The 8,873-nt window shown below is 46.5% G+C and overlaps 1 long non-coding RNA gene across 2 annotated transcripts; it reads right to left on the bottom strand.

Annotated features, from left to right (window-relative positions):
* Positions 1-6,461: 6,461 nt before the first annotated feature.
* Positions 6,462-8,784, bottom strand: LOC123053379 (uncharacterized). 2 transcript variants are annotated; one of them, XR_006425552.1, is made up of 2 exons: positions 7,650-8,784; positions 6,462-6,881 (listed from the first exon to the last, which is right to left on the bottom strand). It is a non-coding gene; the product is annotated as an uncharacterized lncRNA (long non-coding RNA). The 2 variants fall into 2 exon arrangements; XR_006425551.1 differs by having other exon boundaries at positions 6,462-6,869.
* Positions 8,785-8,873: the final 89 nt, after the last annotated feature.

The following is an 8,873-nucleotide window of genomic DNA, read 5'->3' as shown; positions in this document are numbered from 1 at the left end:
AGCTCGGTCGTCTTCTTCCTTGGAAGGACGGCCGCCATGAAGCCGCTCGCTAGGCTCTGACTACCAGGGCGATGTCGTTGCTCGCGGGTCGTGCCTCGGGTCCTGTCCGCGACCGGCCCGCTGCTTGCCCGCACCGATACGGGCCATCCGGCTCCCGTCGAACCGACCGCCGTGGCCGCCTTCTTCTTGGGAGCCATGGCGATGAAGAACTGCTAGGCTAACTGCTAGACCAGATTCTCACAACTGCGCCCCCCTACCTGGCGCGCCAAAGATGTCGGTGGGAACGACACCTACGGGCTCACTGGGATCCCTTCTACGGTCGGCGGGCGCGAGGTTGTGCAAAGAGCAGGTCTGACAGGAAGCACACAGGTCGTTTACACATGTTCGGGCCGCGAAGATGCATAATACCCTAGTCCTGCTTTGGTGGATGTATTGAGTGTTCTTGTGTTCTTGAGCTAGCTACGGGGTGCAACTTGCCCAAAAGAGCCGAATCCCTCTCCTGGTCGCCTCGGGCCTCCTTTTATAGGCAAAAGGGATCGCCACAGTGGCACACGGGAGGTGGAAAGGTCTACGGTTGATAAGCCTATCCTCTGGGACCGTCAGACAAACGCATTTAATGCGCTGCCGACGTGCCCCCCTTGCTTTATCAGGGACGGCAAGGAAGCACGTCTCAGCTGTCGCCGCCTCACCTGGCCTTGACACGCGTTCGAGCTGATGAGGCGTCGAGGCGCCACGTCGGCTAGCTGCTGGGCTGGCGCGGTGGTGGAGCCTTCACGAAGGGTTGCATGCCACCACGCAGGTGCTTGCTGAGTCGGTGTAGAGGCCGCCCGTCGCCACGCAGGTGCCTGCCCAGCTGGTTGAGCTAGCAGCTGCTTGGGGACGGCGGCGGAGTCTTGGCTGGCGTGGACCTGGCAGTGGCCCCGCTGATGCCCTCGGCAAGGGTCTTGCCGGGGGCCCGGCAAGGGTCTTGCCGTGGCGTTGCAATCTTCCCCGGCAAGGCGCTTTCCGGGGGTCTTGTGGATTCCCTCGGCTAGGATCCCGCCGAGGGTCGCCGTCTTCTAGTCCTCATCTGATCTCACATGTTTATGATCTTGACGAAGATCTGCATGCCACCTCAGAGGTGCCTCCCGAGCCTTGGTTCCAATGTAGTTGGTGGTGTTGGGACCCATGGGCTCAAGGGTGGCTTGCTCTGCTGGCATCGGGCAGGTCGCCCGGCAAGGCTCTTGCCGGGGCTACGGAGGCTGCCTCGGCAAGGATCTTGCCGAGGGAGTCCACCTCGCCCTCTTGCTCTCTTGCGTTTCTGGTCTTGGCGTTGCCTTGGTTGTCTTGTGCTTTGGCTTCTCTCTGGCTTCCCTCTTCTGCCTTGCTAAGTGTGGCCGTGGCGCGTGGCTCTGACTGCCCGTGCACAAGTAAAGGGGTCAAAAGGGGAGCCCCTACTTTTGTACACCGACAGAGTATGCGGTCCAAGCTGGATGAGCCTGGATTGTTTCTTTTAAATGGCTTCTTCCGCTGGCCGGACTTGGAGCCACTGAATCCGGTGTTGACCGTCATGTCATCGATATTGTCACCGTTGTTTTGACACTTGTGCCTGTTACGTCGGGGCCTGCCGTTGCTATTTCTAGCTTCAGAGGTGTCAGGTTCGCTTGCATTATTATTGCTACGGGCTAGCCAGCTATCGTCGCCCGCGCAAAAGCGGGTCATAAGTGCTGTGAGGGCTTCCATGGACTTCGGCTTTTCTTGGCCGAGGTGTCGGGCGAGCCATTCATTGCGAATGCTATGCTTAAAGGCCGCTAGGGCTTCGACATCTGGACAGTCGACAATCTGGTTCTTTTTAGTTAGGAACCTGGTCCAGAATTTCCTGGCTGACTCTCCGGGCTGTTGGACTATGTGACTTAAGTCATCGGCATCCGAAGGTCGGACGTATGTACCTTGGAAGTTGTCGCGGAAGGTGTCTTCCAAGTCCTCCCAGCTGCCAATAAAGTTCTCTGGCAGGCTGTTTAACCAGTGCCGAGCGGGTCCCTTGAGTTTTAGCGGGAGGTATTTGATTGCATGAAGATCATCGTCGCGGGCCATGTGAATATGGAGAAGAAAGTCCTCAATCCATACCGCGGGATCTGTTGTTCCATCATATGATTCGATATTCACGGGTTTAAACCCTTCTGGGAATTCATGCTCCATTACTCCATCAGTAAAGCAGAGGGGGTGTGCGGCGCCTCTATATCGGGCCAAGTCGTGTCGTTGCTCGGATGGAGTCCGTCTGCGGTTTTCGGCCCGAATGTGGTTATGCTTGTCACGTCCGACTAGATAGCCGTCGTCGAGCATCGGGGCACGCCCCCGCGATCCGTAGATCAATCTGGTCTGACCTGCTCTATTTTCCAGGTCCTGCCGCAGGTCGTATGTATATCCCCGAGCTGTTGTGTCTCTACCTTTACGACGAGGTGGTATGGGCTAGTGTTCGGCTTGAATTGTCGTCTTGTCCCGGCCACGTGGTGGTCGGTCAGCCGCGTTACGCGCCGATGATACGGGGTCCAGTGCCTCGTCATCGAATTAGGGTAGAAGTTTACACTTCGGGTAACTTTTGGTTGGGCGCTCGAGGCCGTATTCCTCGGCTGCCAGGACATTAGTCCACCTGTCATTGAGTAGATCTTGATCAGCTTGAAGCTGCTACTGCTTCTTTTTCAGGCTCCTTGTTATGGCCATTAGCCGGTGCTTAAAGCGCTCCTGCTCGAGAGGTTCCTTAGGCACGATAAAGTCTTCGTTGCCGAGGCTCACCTCATCCTCGGAGAGTGGAAGATAATTGTTGTCCTCCGAGTCTTTGTTTACGGCCTGTTCATCAGGGCTAACTTGCCCATCTTCCTGATCGTCCTGTTCAGAGGTTGGCTCGACAGGTTCTTCTTCGTCTTCGGCATCGTCCGGAGTATTATTGTCTCTCGTGCCGGTATTGCTGTCTTTTCCACGGCGTGATTTAGAGCGGCGCCGCTGACGTCGGCACTTTGGTTGTATCTCAGGAGGTTTATCCTCGACTGGATTCTTCTCGTTATAGCCGTTACCCTCTTTGGGTGTATCCACCATGTACACGTCATACGAAGTGGCGGCCGTCCAGCGTCCGGTAAACGGCGGGTTTTGGGCCTGCTCCTCTCTGGCATCGTCGTCCATACTGTCGATGTCTTCAGAGCCATAGTCGAGCATGTCAGTTAAGTCCTCGACAGTGGCTATGAAGTGGGTGGTGGGTGGGACGTAAAATTCCCCGCTCTCAGCCCCTAGTCCGGGCTGGGCGTAGTTCGGACGTTGCTCCTCTGTAATGACGAGGGATCGCATCAAGTCCAGAGCCTCGCTTAAATGCGAGGTTTGGCCAGGGAGAAGAGAGTCCGTGGAGTACGATGGGAAGGGGATTCCCTGGCCGAGCTCACACGATGTTGACTCCGAGGGTTCGGAGCCAGTGTCCGGAGAAGAGTCCAGCTTCTTGATGGTTGCCAGCGATACTACTTCCTCCGGCTCTCCATACTGGGCTTAGTGGTCGCAGATAGTCCGGCGGGCTCAGGAATCCCGTCTTCGGACCTGGCGATGCGCTCCGAATCTAAGCCAGAGCGGAGGTTGGGGTCGTGAACCCTTGGAAGATCAAGTCTCCTCGGATATCAGCGACATAGTCCAGATTTCCAAAACTAATCTGGTGACCTGGGGCGTAGCTGTCGATCTGCTCCAGACAGCCAAGCGAGTTGGCCCGAAGTGCGAAGCCGCTGAATACGACGATCTGGCCGGGAAGAAAAACCTCCCCCAAGGCAGCATTGTTGTAGGTGACTGATGGAGCCATCGAACCTTCTGATGACGACACAGTGGAACTCTCAATGTCGGTGTCAAAACCGGCGGATCTCGGGTAGGGGGTCCCGAACTGTGCGTATAAGGTCGATGGTAACAGGAGGCGGGGGACATGATGTTTACCCAGGTTCGGGCCCTCTTAATGGAGGTAATACCCTACTTCCTGCTTGAATGATCTTGATGAATATGAGGATTACAAGAGTTGATCAACCACGAGATCGTAGTGGCTAAACCCTAGATGTCTAGCCTGTATGATTATGATCGCCTCTATGGAGTAAACCCTCCGGTTTATATAGACACCGGAGGGGCCTAGGGTTGTACAGAGTCGGTTTACAGATGAAGGAATCTTCACATCCGAACGCCAAGCTTGCCTTCGACACAAAGGAGAGTCCCATCCGGACACGGGAGGAAGTCTTCTGTCTTGTATCTTCATCTCCCATCAGTCCGGCCCACGTCACATAGGCCGGACGTCCGAGGACCCCTTAATCCAGGACTCCCTCAACCGTGAAGGGATTGACAACCCCTTTATCGCGTTGGTTGCAAGGTTCTTGATTGTTTGTGCAGGTACTAGGTGACTTGTGCGTTGTCTCCTACTGGATTGATACCTTCGTTCTCAAAACTGAGGGAAATACTTATGCTACTTTGCTGCATCATCCTTTCCTCTTCAAGGGAAAACCAACACATGCTCAAGAGGTAGCAAGAAGGATTTCTGGCGCCGTTTCCGGGGAGATCTACGCCAAGTCAAGACATACCAAGTACCCATCATAAACTCTTCCCCTCGCATTACATTATTTGCCATTTGCCTCTCGTTTTCCTCTCCCCCACTTCTAAAATGATTTTCGAAAACCTTTGCCTTTTCTTCGCCCCTCTTTCGTTCGCCTCTTTTCGCTTGCTTCTTGTGCATCCGTGTGTTAGATCATTTGTTTCGCCTTCATGGCTAGTCCTCCTATCATTGTTAATACTCCCGATAATGAAGTTCTCAATTTTAAACATAGGGAGGGAGAAAATCTAAAAGATGCTGCGTATAGAATTTGCAATGCTCAAAATAGATCTACTAGAAAGCAATCCACTTCCATTCTTCTTCACAATTTTTACGTAGGCATCACTCCTTGGAATAGATATGTTCTTGACACCATTACCGGAGGGAATTTCTTGGGAAGCCATACTTTTCATTCTTATAATGCTATGATAGATTTGTTAGGCCCACCACCTTTTTTGGTCAATGAAACTATTTTAACTTTGGAACATGTGATGCAAAGGCTTGATATTATTGAAAATAAAATTTCCACTGTAGAGTTAATCGAAAATTTGGATAAAAAGATCCACAACCAAATTACCCAATATGGATCTAAGGTAGGAGTTACTCTGAAAAATCTTAGGGAGAAGGAACCCACAGTTAATGAGAAGATAGATCAAGATTCCACTAGAATTGATAAACTCGAAGATATTATTACCAACTTGGGGTCCACTTTTTCTGCCATTAAAAATACCTCAAATCCTCCTCCTACCAAAGTTGCCGAGTTTATCTATGTTCCTAAAAATAAGGGTGAATACTCTAGTAAGGAAAATGAAGACCTCAAATCAATAAGTGTTCACCCCAACTTTTTCGATATCATTAAGAAACCTTTTGCTACAAATGAATTTCTTGATTTCTTGCCTAGGAGTTTGATCATTAATAAGACCAAAGAACCTCCTAAGGTTTATGTGTGTTCAATTGAAGAATTGTATACGAAAGATGGCAATACCTAGATCTATTCTTGTTTTTATGCCTAGCTAGGGGCGTTAAACGATAGCGCTTGTTGGGAGGCAACCCAATTTTATTTTTGTTCTTTGCTTTTTGCTCCGGTTTGGTAATAAATAATTCATATAGATTCTGTTTAGATGTGGTTTTATATTTTAATTAGTGTTTGTGCCAAGTAGAACCTTTGGAAAGACTTGGGTGAAGTCTTTGCGATCTTGCTGTAAAAAACAGAAACTTTTGCGCTCACGAGATTAGCTGTCATTTTTTACTGGAAAGCGCTTTTAGGTTGATTCTTTTTACAGATGATTAATAGACAAATTTCTCACGTAGACCAATTTATTTCAGAATTTTTGGAGTTATAGAAGTATTCAAAAGTTACAGATTGCTACAGACTGTTCTGTTTTTGACAGATTCTGCTTTTCGTGTGTTGTTTGCTTATTTTGATGAATCTATGAATAGTATTGGGGAGTATGAACCATAGAGAAGTTGGATTACAGTAGGTTTAACACCAATATAAATAAAGAAAGTGGTGGTTTATTTTCTTATACTAACGGAGCTCATGAGATTTTCTGTTGAAGTTTTGTGTTGTGAAGTTTTCAAGTTTTTGGGTAAAGATTTTATGGATTTTGGAATAAGGAGTGGCAAGAGCCTAAGCTTGGGGATGCCCAAGGCACCCCAAGGTAAAATTTAAGGACAACCAAAAGCCTAAGCTTGGGGATGCTCCGAAAGGCATCCCCTCTTTCGTTTTCGTCTATCGATAACTTTACTTGAGACTATATTTTTATTCATCACACGACATGTGTTTTGCTTGGAGCGTCTTGTATGATTTGAGTCTTTGCTTTTTAGTTTATCATAATAATCCTTGTTGTACCCACCTTTTGGGAGAGACACGCATGAATCAGAATTTATCAGAACTAGTACAATGCCCGTGCGTTGCTACGGGCTACAATGCACATAAACGAATCAAATAAATTATTAAAGTCGTTTTCAAAGTCGAAGCTCATTTCTCCCTCATACGTCCGGTGCCCAACGAGCTCCCCAAAATTCAACCGCCTGGATAGTCCGGACTTACCCATATCCAGATAATATGTGGGGAAGAAATGTCATTGTTCGGACTATCCACCATTTGTTATCTCCAACCCGCGGGCGCAACACAAATTTCCTTTTCCCTGTCACACCCTCCCCTTCCCGCTCGGTTTCCCACTGTAGTGAGACGTTTCTCGAGACATCTCTTGCTCTCCCACACAGCTAGCCAGCCGTTGGCCGTTTGCCGCATTATCATACCCCAAGCTATCAAACAGTATTGCTGACACTGCATATTTGGCTTCACACAAAACTTTAGATCTTGTGTTGAATCTAACCTCATAGATTGAGTATGAAAACATTTACAAATATGTTGATACTAATGATAATAATATAATATATGATTCTGTCTACAGCCGAGCATCTTCTCTAGCAGAATGCTCGGGTGTTGCCATAGAACAATATAAGAGAAATGCATCCAACTAAGTGTTTCATCTTAATATTAACAGGTATAATGCAAGGGAGGGCGATATGCCCCAATACCAACACGTGTCATTGATTGGTTGATGTGTGAAGTGTGATACTCTTGTTCTTATCTATGTCTTCAATAATGTGGATCGAGGTCCTTGCTTCCTCCTTCTATGTGCATCACATCTCTTTGTCCTCATGGGTTTACCCTTCTATGTCCATCACATCTCTTTAACCTCATTGTGTCTCCTACATCATCACCTCATAAGGTGACTCGTGCTTGTGTCCTAGTGTTTTTAATTTTCGCAAACCCCTTGGTGTGTACTTTCATATATTCGTAGTAAAATTAAGGGATAGTGTACGGATGGCGAAAAACAACTCATAATTGCCACAAATGATTGTTGAGTAAAATAAGAAACAACACATAGTTGCATGAGACCAAGAAAATATCAAGTCTGTATGATTTATTAACTATTTAAAAATATTCCTAGATGAAATGACAAATGTTTTTGTAGTGCCAAATTAATTTTGATAAAATTGTAGAACCAGATCCTGTTTTACGAATTAGTAATTCGATTCCAGAGAGGGCATCACAACTTACATGTTTTGAGACAGCAAATCATTTGCTCCGCAGTTGTTCGCTAAAAAAAGTATCCAGTAATTATCCTTCCACATGTTGTTGCCCAATCATTGGACTTTCCTTGTTGGGAAGTAAGTTCCTATTGTAGATGAATTCCTTAATCGTTATCTTCAAAATTCAATTAATACAAGATATATAGCATAACAGCATAAACAACACTACGGTACAAAACTGGTGCATAACAGGGGTAGGTTCTTTTGAGCACATATCACCTAGCTTCCTAGTCAAATAGACTTAATTGGACCTTCAAGGGTTCACGTCAAATTACTAAATACTATATTTGCAACAAAATAATCAACAACTTTGAATATGTTTAGGCATGTATGCTGTCATTGGAAAATTCAAGAAAGGAAATAGCCAAAGACGACACTAATACTACAAGAAAGCAGTGACAGTAAGACATGCCTGTGCACTTAAGATTACGTCGGAGACAATGATCGACGCTGTTTTATTTCATGAAATTCATTGCATAAAAAGGAGATATTTATCTACTGATATTATTCATTGTGCGATATGATGGAGAAATAAGCACACAGTGGAATCTTTGATCAAGCTAGATGTCAAGACTTCATGCAAGATACTGATTTAAATAATTGTAGTTATAAATTATAAATCATGTGACCATGAGCAGCAGTAAGGCATGCTTTTGTAGATCAGATAATAATTCAACATTGAGCATGAATCCATGAACCGCAAAAAAATGGCATGTTTCTTTTACTAATAGGAAAACTCAAGTCAACACATAGAAAGTTACGGTAAGTATACTTCATTCCCGAGTGGTTTGCGTTAGCCTGATAGTATGCATGTCTAATAGATATTGCTTATCTCTCATGACAATTGATGCTCTCCTTCAGCTTAGGGCCTTCCAAGATTGAAAGGTAAATGATTTCTGCAAAAAGAAAGAAACATGAAAAATCTATTAGATAACAATAATCTTGGATATTGCCAAATGTGACTATATCCGAATTCTAAGCGCACATGCATTCTGTAGTTTTCTATTAACAAACAGGTATTTCCAAAACCAACATACAGCCTCCTGCCCTCCTGCATAAAGCTATCGGTTTTAAGCCCCAGACAAACCAGGCAGTAAAACACGCTTTTATTGTATGAATTATGAATGAATGAAAGGGAGATGTACATTTTTAAGAAAAACCGCATAACAAATAGAACAACACTACATAGGAC

Source organism: Triticum aestivum, chromosome 2D (genome assembly GCF_018294505.1).
Source record: "Triticum aestivum cultivar Chinese Spring chromosome 2D, IWGSC CS RefSeq v2.1, whole genome shotgun sequence".
NCBI lineage: Eukaryota > Viridiplantae > Streptophyta > Magnoliopsida > Poales > Poaceae > Triticum > Triticum aestivum.
This window is presented reverse-complemented; position numbering and strand designations above follow the sequence as displayed.